The sequence below is a fragment of the Chiloscyllium plagiosum genome, unplaced genomic scaffold (assembly GCF_037043375.1).
Source record: "Chiloscyllium plagiosum isolate Xiang-an unplaced genomic scaffold, Cpla_swu_hap1 HiC_scaffold_33, whole genome shotgun sequence".
Taxonomy (NCBI): domain Eukaryota; kingdom Metazoa; phylum Chordata; class Chondrichthyes; order Orectolobiformes; family Hemiscylliidae; genus Chiloscyllium; species Chiloscyllium plagiosum.
Window position 1 is genome coordinate 24,853,350 of NW_028270171.1, and position 13,724 is coordinate 24,867,073.

Sequence of the window (13,724 nt, forward strand, 5' to 3'; positions counted from 1 at the left end):
CCAATCTATTCCCACCTGCCAGCACCCGGCCCATCCCCCTCCAAACTCTTCCTATTCATATACCCATCCAGATGCCTTTTAAACAATGTAATTGTACCAGCCTCCAACACTTCCTCTGGCAGCTCATTCCACACACACACCACCCTCTGCCTGAAAGAGTTGTCCCTTAGGTCTTTTTTATATCTTTTCCCTCTCATCCTAAACCTATGCCCTCTAGTTCTGGACTCCCCCACCCCAGGGAAAAGACCTTGGCTGTTTACCCTATTCATGCTCCTCATGATATTATAAACCTCTGTAAGGTCACCCCTCAGCCTCCGATGCTTGGATCCTATCCTTAGAGGAACTGGTATCAGCTTCCACCGCTGTGACTCTGTGTTCAACCTCATCCGTCCTCTTTTCCAGGTCTCCCAGCTGCTGTTCATGCTTCTGCAGCATGATAGAGATCGGGGCCAGCTTCTCCTCTATCTGCTTACCCAACATCTCGCGAGATTTCACGAGCTCCTTCACCAGGGCCTGGTAGGTAATCGAGCCCAAGGATCCTGCAGGCTGGACCGGGGGCCTGGCCTCAGACACTGCTCCTCCCTTCTTGAACATCTCTGGACGATGAAAACGCAGGTAAGTTGATTTTTCACAATGTCCTGGGACTTCACAACCTTTTCAGAGCCCCAGGATATCGCGGTGGTCTGGATTGGGCGTGATAGAAATTCTTCCCACTTGTGCTGTGGTGCGAAGCTCTGCAACATGATCGTCCAAGATCACCACCATCTTGGATCCCCAGAGTGCAGTGAGAGTATAAAACTCAGAAAAACACACAATGAGAGGTCAGGGTGCAGTATTTAAAGGCTGCCATTTTTACTTTAACTGTGCAGCCCCTGTGGCCTAATGGATAAGACATTGGCCTCCTAAGCCAGGGATTGTGGGTTCAAGTCCCACCTGGGGTGTCTGTCTTTTCCTTGTGTGTCTTTAATCCACTTTGCAAACATCCCCACGTCTGCATTCAGTTGATGGGATGTGGTGTCCCATGTGACCTTACACAAGTCTTTTGGGGATCTGCAGGATTAAGGCTGAATTCCCAGAAAGAGACAGCACAGTCACAGTGGCTGAAAACCTGCTGAGATTCTCCTGGGGATGGCATGGTGGCTCAGTGGGTAGCACTGCTGCCTCACAGTGTCAGGGACCTGGCTTTGATTCCTCCCTTGGGTGTCTGTTTGTGTCGAGTTTGCACATTCTCTCCATGGGGTACTCCAGGTGCTTTGGTTTCCTCCCACAGCCCAAAGATGTGCAGGTTCAGTGGATTGGCTTTGGGGAATGCAGGGTGAGAGGATAGGGATTGGGCCTGGGTGGGATGCTCTTCAGAGGGTCAGTGTGGATGTGATGGTCTGAATGGCCTCCTCCCACCCCCCTCTCGGGCTTCTCTGAACAAGTTTGGAGCAGATGGTCAAAGCTCCACTGCAAGGCCCAGTCAAGGCTTCACGAAGGGGCTGGCATCCAGGTGTGTGTCCCTATCCTCCTTTTCCCTGATCTTCTGGAATGTTCTGTGTCTTTGGCCAATGGGGTTTACATCATCCAATGGGGTCACACCAATACCCTTCACTGTTGTCATGCCAGGATCTATAAAGTGGATTGTCTCAGGCTGACACTTCTCTAATATACAACCCTCAGTCTGGTTGGAACTGGTTCTTCTTGAATCTTTGTAGCTCTTTGATCTTAGTTGCACTGTTCTCTGGAGCTGATAGCTGCTGTTTAATTTAGTTTGGCCAATTTTCTATCAGGTCCAAGAATGTAGGAAGGCTGTGGAGAAGGTAGCACTGACAGGGAATACTTGCGGACACAGAGATGGATTCAAGTGTGTATACTTCAACGCCAGGAGTATCAGAAATAATGGGGGTGAACTTAAGGCGTGGATTGGTATATGGGACTACGATGTTGTGGCCATCACGGAAACGTGGATAGAATAGGGACAGGAATGGTCGTTGGAGGTTCCTGGTTACAGATGTTTCAGTAAGATTAGGGAGGGTGGTAAAAAAGGAGGGGGGGTGGCGTTGCTAATTAGAAATGGTATAATGGCTGCAGAGAGGCAGTTCGAGGGGGATCTGCCTTTGGAGATAGTATGGGCTGAAGTCAGAAATTGGAAAGGAGCAGTCACCTTGTTGGGTGTTTACTATAGGCCCCCCAATAGCAGCAGAGATGTGGAGAAACAGATTGGGAAACAGAGTTTGGAAAGGTGCAGAAGCCACAGGGTAGTAGTCATGGGCGATTTCAACGTCCCAAATATTGATTGGAAGCTCTTTAGATCAAGTAGATTGGACGGGGCAGTGTTTGTGCAGTGTGTCCAGGAAGCTTTTCTAACTCAGTATGTAGATTGTCCGACCAGAGGGGAGGCCATATTGGATTTGGTACTCGGTAATGAATCGGGACAAGTGATGGGCTTGTTAGTGGGCGGGCATTTTGGTGATGGTGACCACAATTCTGTGACTTTCACCTTGGTTATGGAGAGAGATAGGTGCGTGCAACAGGGTAGGTTTTACAATTGGGGGAAGGGTAAATACGATGCTGTAAGACAGGATCTGAGGAGCATAAGTTGGGAGCATTGGGAAGGATGTCATTGAAATGTGGAACTTTATCAACGAACAAATACAATGTGTCCTTGATATGTATGTACCTGTCAGGCAGGAAAGAAATGGTCGTGTGAGGGAACCTTGGTTGACGAGGGAGGTTGAATGTCTAGTAAAGAGGAAGAAGGAGGCTTACATAAGGTTGAGGAAACAAGGTTCAGACAGAGCGTTGGAGGGATACAGGATAGCCAGGAGGGAGCTGCAGAAAGGGATTAGGAGAGCTAAGAGAGGGCATGAAAAATCTTTGGCAGATAGGATCAAAGATAACCCCAAGGCCTTTTATGCGTATGTGAGAAACATGAGAATGACGAGAACGAGGGTAGGTCCGATCAAGGACAGTAGTGGGAGACTGTGTATTGAGTCAGAAGAGATAGGAGAGGTCTTGAATGAGTACTTTTCTCCAGCACGGATTTGTGAAGGGTAGGTCTTGCCTTACAAGTCTTATTGAATTCTTTGAGGAGGTGACCAAGCATGTGGATGAGGGTAGAGCAGTGGATGTAGTGTACATGGATTTTAGTAAGGCATTTGATAAGGTTCCCCATGGTAGGCCTCCCCATACAGAAAGTCAGGAGGCATGGGATAGTGGGAAATTTGGCCAGTTGGATAGAGAACTGGCTAACCGGTCGAAGTCAGAGAGTGGTGGTAGATGGTAAATATTCAGCCTGGAGCCCAGTTACAAGTGGAGTTCCGCAGGGATCAGTTCTGGGTCCTCTGCTGTTTGTAATTTTTATTAATGACTTGTAAGAGGGAGTCGAAGGGTGGGTCAGTAAATTTGCAGACGATATGAAGATTGGTGGAGTTGTGGATAGTGAGGAGGGCTGTTGTCGGCTGCAAAGGGACTTAGATATGATGCAGAGGTGGGCTGAGGAGTGGCAGATGGAGTTCAAACCTGTCAAGTGTGAGGTTGTCCATTTTGGAAGGACAAATAAGATTGCGGAATACAGGATTAACGGTAGGGTTCTTAGTAGGTGGAGGAGCAGAGGAATCTTGGGGTCTATGTTCATAGCTCTTTGAAATTTTCCACTCAGGTAGATAGAGCTTGTAAGATGGCCTATGGTGTATTAGCGTTCATTAGCAGAGGGATTGAATTCAAGAGTCGTGAGGTGATGTTGCAGCTGTACAGGACCTTGGTTCGGCCACATTTGGAGTACTGTGTGCAGTTCTGGTCGCCTCACTTTAGGAAAGATGTGGAAGCTTTGGAGAGGGTGCAGAGAAGATTTACAAGGATGTTGCCTGGAATGGAGAATAGATCGTGTGAGGATAGGCTGAGAGTGCTCGGCCTTTTCTCATTGGAACGGCGAAGGATGAGGGGTGACTTGATAGAGGTTTATAAGATGATCAGAGGAATAGATAGAGTGGACAGTCAGAGACTTTTTCCCCGGGTACAACAGAGTGTTACAAGGGGACATAAATTTAAGATGAAGGGTGGAAGGTATATGGGGCATGTCAGCGGTAGGTTCTTTACCCAGAGAGTGGTGGGGGCATGGAATGCGCTGCCTGTGGGAGTGATAGAGTCAGAATCTTTGGTGACCTTTAAGAGGCAATTGGATAGGTACATGGATAGGTGCTTATGCTAGGACATGTGTATTGTCTCTCCCATCCGCCTTAAACTAATCTACTCGGTTGTGAGTGCATTGTGCTGGCATTCTGGTGGCCCCAGGCAGTGTCTGTGTTTGCTCTGCTGTCTCTCTCCATATTGTGGTCTGGCGGCCATCTTGCGTGCCAAGTGGCCAACTTATGGCTCAGCGGCCATCTTGTGTGTCCGTGTGCCTAGTGTCACCCTGCCCCGTGCCATCTCCCACTTCACTTTGTGGTGAAAGAGGCGAGGGTATTAACTGGAACAATCCATGTTGGGCCATTGGAATCTCCTTCCTGTCCCGATATAGGGCTGGCTCTCTTCCACAAAGGGGGCTCTCGCAAGTTCGGGCAGATCTTCTATCCCTCCAGACTTTTCTTTATTTAAAAAATATACTTTATTCATAAAAAATCATATAGAATTGCTTCCAAAATACACAGGCAGGGGGCTGGAAGAACACAGCAAGCCAGGCAGCATCAGGAGGTGGAGAAGTCCACGTTTCGGGTGTAACCCTTTTCAGAACATGACTTCTCCACCTTATGATGCTGCCTGGCTTGCTGTGTTCTTCCAGCCTCCTGCCTGTCCATCATAGACTCACAGTGACAGCAATGTGTACCATCTCTGAGATGCACTGCAGGAACAATATTTCAGTGGGATAAGCTACCAAAGGAAACTGTCCCAGCCCATGCATTAAACACTCTCTGACCTATCTTTCGATGATTTCCTCCCATCTGGTTCAGCAGGTGGTGAACACACAAATGCTGCGGGAGGACAATGATTTTCCTGTGACACCAATTCAACCAAAGTGGTGGCTGACCGTTTCCTTCAATGGGCCTGATCTGGAAGGTTAGTTTCTGTGATCGAATGGATGGGACAATGGCTTTCTCACCAAAATGGGAATATCCATGTCCCATCGCGGCTGCACAAAACCTGCTCTCAACTCAAATCAACATCATCCCATAAAAGATATTTTGTTTCTTGTCTTAATGAGAAGGGATTTGCCTTCAAGAGCACAAAGGGTTTGGATGTTGTCTCTTGAGGTTTGCTGATGAAACCGTTGATGTGCAGGGCCAACTGCAGATAATGGCAGAGACACTCTCCAGTGGTGACTGTCAGCGTTACCAGTCGTGAAGACTTCATCCAAGAAACTGACGGTGATCTTGACCACGGTCTCACCACCGCCTGCAAATCACAATCGGCTTAACCAGACTCAAGAACTAAAGAGAAACCAAGAACATCTCACCGATATTACCATGAAGGTTGGTCACAGCAAAGGATCGACAGCGAGACCGCAAAAACACATTTCATATCTCTCTGTGCTGTAACTTTCTGCTGTCTTTCTCCATTGAAATAATATCCAGCTGCTTTATTCTTCCTACCAAAGTGTATAACCTCACACATTCTCACATTGTCTTTCATTTGCTAAGTTTTTGGCTACTCCCTTACCCCATCCATCTCCCTCTGTAAACTCTGTGAGTCAGCCTCAGCAGTTGCCTTCCCACAAATGTTTGTCCAATCTGTGGATGTGGCACTCCAAGTTCTCCAACGATGGCCTAACTACCTCACGTCTCCATCATAGCCTCCTTGCAATTGTATTCAATACCTTGACTAAGAAAGGTAAGGACCCAAATGCATAACCACAGCCCCATCAGTTCCAACCTTGAACACCCAGATTTCAATCATTTGCATTAACATATTGGACCTTGCAGGTATTCTGTGGTTCAAGTGGTAACATTGACTGAATATAGCTTAGACTGACACCAACACAACCAAAACAGGAGTTGCTTTATCCATAGATGGGTAGGTCTATCTGTTGGAGCCCCAGTGACCTCATGGGTAAGGCACTAACTTCCTAAACTGGAGATTGTGGGCTCAAGTCATATTTGGGGGTTTTGATTTTGTTGAAACCTTCACTGTGCAGCTGATCTCAATCCTGTGTGGTCACGTGACCATGGCAACAAAATCAGGCATTCTCAATTGCTCCTCAGCTGGAGAAATATGACCTGACAGAAAATTGGCCAAACTAAATTAAACAGCAAGTATCAGCTCCAGAGAACAGAGCAGCTAAGATCAAAGAGCTACAAAGATTCAAGAAGATTGTGAGAAGATTTGTAGCTCGGGTGCTCGTTTCTGTGGTTCTGTTCGCTGAGCTGGAAGTTTTTGTTGCAAACATTTCGTCCCCTGTCTAGGTGACATCCTCAGTGTTTGGGAGCCTCACGTGAAGCGCTTCTGTGGTGTTTCCTCCGGCATGTATAGTGGCCTGTCTCTGCCGCTTCCGGTTGTCAGTTTCAGCTGTCCGCTGTAGTGGCCGGTATATTGGGTCCAGGTCGATGTGTTTGTTGATGGAGTTTGTGGATGAGTGCCATGCTTCTAGGAATTCCCTGGCTGTTCTTTGTTTGGCTTGCCCTATAATGGTAGTGTTATCCCAGTCGAATTCATGTTGCTTGTCGTCTGCGTGTGTGGCTACTAGGGATAGCTGGTCGTGTCGTTTCGTGGCTAGTTGATGTTCGTGGATGCGGATCGTTAGCTGTCTTCCTGTTTGTCCTATATAATGTTTTGTGCGGTCCCTGCATGGGATTTTGTATACTACATTAGTTTTGCTCATGCTGGGTATTGGGTCCTTCGTTTTGGTGAGTTGTTGTCTGAGAGTGGCTGTTGGTTTGTGTGCTGTTATAAGTCCTAGTGGTCGCAGTAGTCTGGCTGTCATTTCAGAGATGTTCTTGATGTATGGTAGTGTGGCTAGTCCTTTGGGTTGCGGCATGTCCTCGTTCCGTTGTCTTTCCCTTGATCAACAGATGCCTAATCTTGTGCAAGATCATGTTGGATTCCACTGACCATCAACTGAATGCAGAGATGGGGATTTTTCCAAAATAGATTAGAAATAAAGGACAAGCCACAGAAATGCCCCAGATGGGACTTGAACCCACAATCTCTGACTTAGGAGGCCAGTGCCTTGTCCATTAGGCCACTGGGGCCCCACATATAGCAGTGCAATGGCAGCCTTTAAATACTGCACCCTGACCTCTCATAGTGTGTGTTTCTGTGTGTTGCACTCTCACTAATTGGTTCTTACCCCTTCCATCTCATGCTAAATTGTTGGCTGCTTGATAAATTGATCCCGCCTCCCATTTCTCCCCAAACGGACAGATGTGAAATCAACCAAACTCCAACTTTGCACATCTCAAGTCTGAGGAAAATGGAGCAGACAGGAAAATATCAAAGGGCTCAATGTTATTTTGTGCAGCACTTTCAAGATATTTGCAGTTACTGGGGAAGGTGGAAGTGGCGAAGTTGCAAAAAGCTGCATTGAGGACAAGCCAACAGGATCTATGTGGGCATTCGGCCCATTGTGGCTGTGCTGTCTCTTTCGGACAATTCACCCCAAGATCTCTCAAATCCTGGAATTATCTTGTATAAGTTTCTACGAAACAGCATTTGCCATAATCTCAACACAGGCACAATGATTTTTAACAGAGTATTTAAAATTCCAGTCAATTTGGATTGAGATGAAGTTGACATGGGATGAAAATCAGCCACTGCAAAGACCAGGCTTAAAAATGAAATCCCTGAAATCCCAGATTTCAGAGGCCAGTGCCATAGCCATTAGGCCACGAGGGCACTATATTGGCAGACCACTGGAAACAGTTGACCTCAAATGAGTGCGACAGCCAAGCACACTCCCAGATCTGTGACAACACACTGAGGGACGCACTAAAGGTTCAGGCAGCTGCTGCCAAGGTGTAACAGGGAAACAACACAGTCTCAGGTCTTTCTGACAAATTATCACATCGTTCTTTCAGTTCTCAGACCCTCTTGGTGCCTGACAATGAACAGAGATCATTTTCTGCCCAAGCACAAAATGCCTTTCTTTCCACAACTATACAGAAGATTTGAGAATTGTCAAAATTCCAGTGTTTTGTTGGTTCTTTTCTCTCTGCATAGACTGTACACAACTGATTTAGAACCTTTGTATGCATTTCCAAATGATGTTACAAACTGTTTCAATACTTTGTTAATAAAATCAAGTTGAAACGCAAATCAAATTTAGTCTCCCTTTGTCCCCATCACCAACAAGAATACTTGAGTAAAGTTGTGAGGAATTCATCAGACCAATGAGACTCCAGGAATTCTTCCAAGATGTCAGCAATGATCCCAATGAGCCAACCAACGAACGGGAACAGTCATCAGAGAGATCCATCGTGGAGCGACCAAAGAAGGAGTCGATTTGTATCCCTGAGGAGGGCCGCTGTCCTGGCCTTGAGATGTATGCTCAACCGTCAGGAGATGGGTGAATGCCAGATTTAAAAATCACACAACACCAGGTTATAGTCGAACATGTGGAAGCACTAGCTTTCGGAGCACTGCTCCTTCATCAGGTGGTTGTGGAGAATAAGATTGCAGGACACAGAATTTATAGCAAATGTTTACAGTGTGATGCAACTGAAATTGTATCTTGAGAAAGACCTGGATTGTTTGTTAAGTCTCTCATCTTTTAGAATGGCCAGGTTGGTTTTCGTTCTTTCATATGTAAGTTGCAAAACTTTTATTAAAAGTTACATTCTCAAGTGAACTTTAACAATTGGTGTCATGTCGGCCCAGATGATGTATTGAAGGTGTGAGCTCCCCTGTGTGAGGCTGTCTGTGCCACAATGGTCAGACTGATTCTAATCTAATAAACAGATTTACAGCATCTTACATGGATTCATACAGTTTTTGAGCAAAGTAAAATGTAATTCTGTAAGTACAAGTTCATCACACAAACTTATATGTGTGTGTGTGTGTATGTGTGTGTGTATATGTGAGTGTGTGTATCTGTGTGTGTGTATGTGTGTGTATGTGTGTGTATATGTGTATGTGTGTGTATATGTGTGTGGGTGTGTATGTGTGTGTGTATATGTGTGTGGGTGTGTATGTGTGTTTGTGTATGTGTCTGTGTGTATATGTGTGTATGTGCGTGTGTGTGTGTATGTGTGTGAGTATGTGTGTGTGTGTATGTGTGTGTGTATGTGTGTGTGTGTGTGTGTGTGTGTAGTTGAATGGGGTCACCTGTAATGTCCCAGTTGAGGCCATCTCCATTGTTACCAAACTTGGTGATCAGCCTCTGCTCGCCCACTTTTCATTGTTGCCTGTCCCGAAGTCCCCCTTGGAGGAAGGTCCGAGGTCGAATGTCCCAAATTGCTGAAGTGTTCTCTGACTGGGAGGGAACACTCCTGTCTGTTGACACTCATAACAGCCCCACCTCCCCACCCCATTTACACACACACACACACACACGCACGCGCACACACATGCACGCGCACACACACGCACGCGCACACACACGCACGCGCACACACACGCACACAAGCACATATATGTTTGTGGGGTGAATTTATATTTGCAGAACTACATTTTACTTTGCTCAAAAACTGCATGAACTACAGAGCTAAGGAGAGAGTTGTGGCAGCTTCCTGAATGAGGTGGCTCAGTGGTTAGCACTGCTGCCTCACAATACCAGGGTGCCAGGTTCTATTCCAGGGAAAATTAACAACCAGTGAAATTCACAACTAATCTTGGAGGAACCTGTTTGGGGGAGGTCACAGCACAGAAATAGACATGTGAATATTTTACGTGTGGCCTTACAGTAAGTCTGCAGTGGTGGGTAGAGTGGGTTCTTTCTTAATTATATGTTTAATTGAGCTATATCTCTTGATTAAACTTAAAACATAAGCCATAAGTATTAATTTCACCTGGAGCAGTGTTTGGTAGAGGAATAAGACAGTGCTATTTTCTGGATCTGTAGATTGAAAGAAACAAAAATGGCTTTAGTAGAGTGATATGCTCTTCTTGTCGGATGTGGGAGTTTTAGGGAGAGTTTACCGGTTACTGAGGATTATGTCTGCAATAAATGCTGTTGGTTGCGAATCCTATCAGATCGAATGGATTGGTTGGAGAGACAGTTAGAGACCATGAGGTATTCACAAAAGCAAGGGGATGTGATGGATGGCAGTTATAGGAAGGGGGGGAAAGTCTCAGATACAGTCACATAGATGGGTTAACGCCAGGAAAGGTAAGAGAGGTAGGCAGGTAATGCAGGATTCTTCTGTGGTTATCCCCATTTCTAACAAATATGCTGTGTTGGAAAATGTATGGGGTGATGGATTCTCAGGGGAACGTAGCACGAACAGCCAAGTGTCTGGTATTGAGACTGGCTCTAATGCAATGAGAGGTACGTCAGGTTCCAAGAGATCAATTGTGTTAGGGGACTCTCTAGTCCGAGGCACAGACAGATGCGTGTGCAGCCAGCAGCGATAAAGCAGAATGGTGTGTTGCCTCCCTGGTGCCAGGATCAAGGATATCTCACAAAGGGTGCAGAATGTTCTCACGGGGGAGAGGGGCCAGCAAGAAGTCAGTGTATACATTGGAACCAATGACATTGGAAGAGAAAAGGTTGAGATTCTGAAGGGAGATTACAGAGAGTTAGGTGGGAATTGAAAAAGGAGGTCCTTGAGAGTAGTAATATCTGGATTACTCCCGGTGCTACGAGCTAGTGAGGGCAGGAATAGGAGGATAGAGCAGATGAATGCATGGCTGAGGGACTGGTGTATGGGAGAAGGATTCACACTTTTGGATCATTGGAAGCTGTTTTGGGTTAGAAGTGACCTATACAAGAAGGACGGATTGCACCTAAATTGGAAGGGGACTAATATACTGACAGGGAGATTTGCTCAAGCTGCTCAGGAGGATTTAAACTAGTAACATGAGGGGGTGGGACCCAGGGAGATAGTGAGGAAAGAGATCAATCTGAGACTGGTACAGTTGAGAACAGAAGTGAGTCAAACAGTCAGGGCGGGCAGGGACAAAGCAGAGAATAAGGAAGGACTGATAAATTAAACTGCATATATTTCAATGCAAGAGGCCTAACAGGGAAGGCAGATGAACTCAGGGCATGGTTAGGAACATGGGACTGGGATATCATAGTAATTACAGAAACATGGCTCAGGGATGGACAGGGCTGGCAGCTTAATGTTCCAGGATACCAATGCTACAGGAAGGACAGAAAGGGAGGCAAGAGAGGAGGGGGAGTGGTGTTTTTATTGGGATTGTATTATAGATCCCATAACAGTCAGAGGGAAATTGAGAAACAAATTTGTTAGGCCATCTCAGTTATCTCTAAGCATAACAGGGTGATTATGGTAGGGGATTTTAACCTTCCAAACATACACTGGGATTACCAGTGTTAAGGGTTTAGATGGAGAGGAATTTGTTGAGGATGTACTAGAAAATTTCCTGATTCAGTATTGGATGTACCTACCCGAGAAGGTGCCAAACTTGACCTACTCTTGGGAAATAGGGCAGGGCAGGTGACTGAGGTGTCAGTGGGGGAGCACTTTGGGGTCAGCGACCGTAATTCTATTAGTTTTAAAGTTTCGATGGAAAAGGATAGATCAGATCTTTAAGTTGAAGTTCAAAATTGGAGAAAGGCTAATTTTAACGGTATTAGGCAGGAATTTTCAAAAGCTCACTGGGGCAGATGTTCGCGGTAAAGGGACGGCTAGAAAATGGGAAACCTTCAGAAATGAGATAACGAGAGTCCAGAGAAAGTATATTCCTGTCAGGGTGAAAGGAAAGGCTGGTAGGTATAGGGAATGCTGGATGACTAAAGAAATGGAGGGTTTGGTTAAGAAAAAGAAGGAAGCATGGGCTTTTGCCCGAAATGTTGATTTTCCTGCTCCTCGGATGCTGCCTGACCTGCAGTTCTTTTCCAACACCACTCTGACCTAAACTCCCTCAAATATCAGTAAGGTGGCCTTTGTGTGGAGCCACAGGAGATGGGGGGGGATACTAATTGAGTATTTTGCATCAGTGTTTACTGTGGAGAAGGACATGGAAGATAAAGACTGTAGGGAAATAGATGGTGACATCTTGAAAAATGTGCATATTACAGAGGCAGAAGCGCTGGATGTCTTGAAATGCTTGAAGTGGATAAATCCCCAGGACCTGATCAGGTGTACCCTAAAACTCTGTGGGAAGCTCGGGAAGTGATTGCTGGACCTCTTACTGAGATATTTGTGTCATCGATAATCACAGGTGAGGTATCAGAAGACTGGAGGTTAGCTAACGTGGTGCCACTGTTTAAGAAGGGTGGTAAGGACAAGCCAGGGAACTATAGACCAGTGAGCCTGACGTCGGTGGTGGGCAAGTTGTTGGAGGGAACCCTGAGGGACAGGATGTACATGCATTTGGAAAGGCAAGGACTGATTAGGGGTCGTTAACATTGCTTTGTGCGTGGGAAACTTGATTGAGTTTTGTGAAGAAGTAACAAAAAGGATTGATGAGGGCAGAGCAGCAGATGTGATCTATATGGACGTCAGTAAGGCATTCAACAAGGTTCCCCATGGGAAACTGAGGAGCAAGTTTGATCTCATGGAACACGGGGAGAACCAGCCATTTGGAGACAGAATTGGCTCAAAGGTGGTGGTGGAGGGTTGTTTCTCAGACTGGAGGCCTGCGACCAGTGGAGTGCCACAAGGATCGGTGCTGGGTCCACTACTTTTCACCATTTATAAAAATGATTTTGATGTGAGCATAAGAGGTATAGTTAGTAAGTTTGCTGATGACACCAGGATTGGAGGTGTCGTGGACAGCAAAGAGGTTACCTCGGATTACAATAGGATCTTGATCAGATGGACCAATGGGCTGAGAAGTGGCAGATGGAGTTTAATTTAGATAAGTATGAGGTGCTGTATTTTGTTAATGCAAATGTGATCAGGACTTATACACTTAATGGTCAGGTCCCAGGGAGTGTTGCTGAACAAAGAGACCTTAGAGTTCATAGCTCCTTGAAAGTAGAGTCGCAGATCGATAGGATAGCAAAGAAGGCGTTTGGTATAATTTCCTTTATTCTAAATTAGTTGTGTACAGTCTCTGCAGAGAGATAAGAACCAACAAAACATTGGAATGTTGACATTTCTCAAAGCTTCTGTACAGTTGTGAACAAAAAGGCATTTTCTACTTGGGCAGGAACCGATCACTGCTCATTGTCAGGCACCAAGATGGTCTGAGAATTGAAAGAACGATGTGATAATTTGTCAGAAAGATCTGAGACTGTGTTGTTTCTCTGTTACACCTTGGCAGCAGCTGCCCGAAACTTGAGTGTATCCCTCAACATGTCATCTGAGATGTTAGAACATGCTGGGCTGTAACACTCGCTCGATGCCAAGCCTTTACACTGGCAAATGGCTATGTGTGCCCTAGTAGCATATTGGGTCAACCACTGTCCTCCTAAGTGTGGGATTGTGGGTTTAATTTCCCTCTGGGCTGCTTACGTTTTTAGCTTGGTCTTTGTAGCTGACTTTTGTCCCATGCCAACTTCATCACGATCCAAATTGACTGCATTTTTCAAACTACTCTGTTCAAAATCACTGTGCCTGTGTTGAGATTATGGCAAATGCTGTTTAGTAGAAACTTGCACAAGGTAATTCCAGGATGTGGGAGATCTTGGGGTGAATTGTCTGAAAGAGACAGCACAGCCACAATGGGCTGAATGCCTG

The 13,724-nt window shown here is 45.9% G+C and overlaps 2 non-coding genes across 2 annotated transcripts; one reads left to right on the plus strand and one right to left on the minus strand.

Annotated features, from left to right (window-relative positions):
• Positions 1-868: 868 nt before the first annotated feature.
• On the plus strand, positions 869-941 carry trnar-ccu (transfer RNA arginine (anticodon CCU)). The gene has a single exon. It is a non-coding gene; the product is annotated as a tRNA-Arg (tRNA).
• Positions 942-7,093: 6,152 nt separating this feature from the next.
• On the minus strand, positions 7,094-7,166 carry trnar-ccu (transfer RNA arginine (anticodon CCU)). Its single transcript has one exon. It is a non-coding gene; the product is annotated as a tRNA-Arg (tRNA).
• Between the last annotated feature and the right edge of the window lie 6,558 nt (positions 7,167-13,724).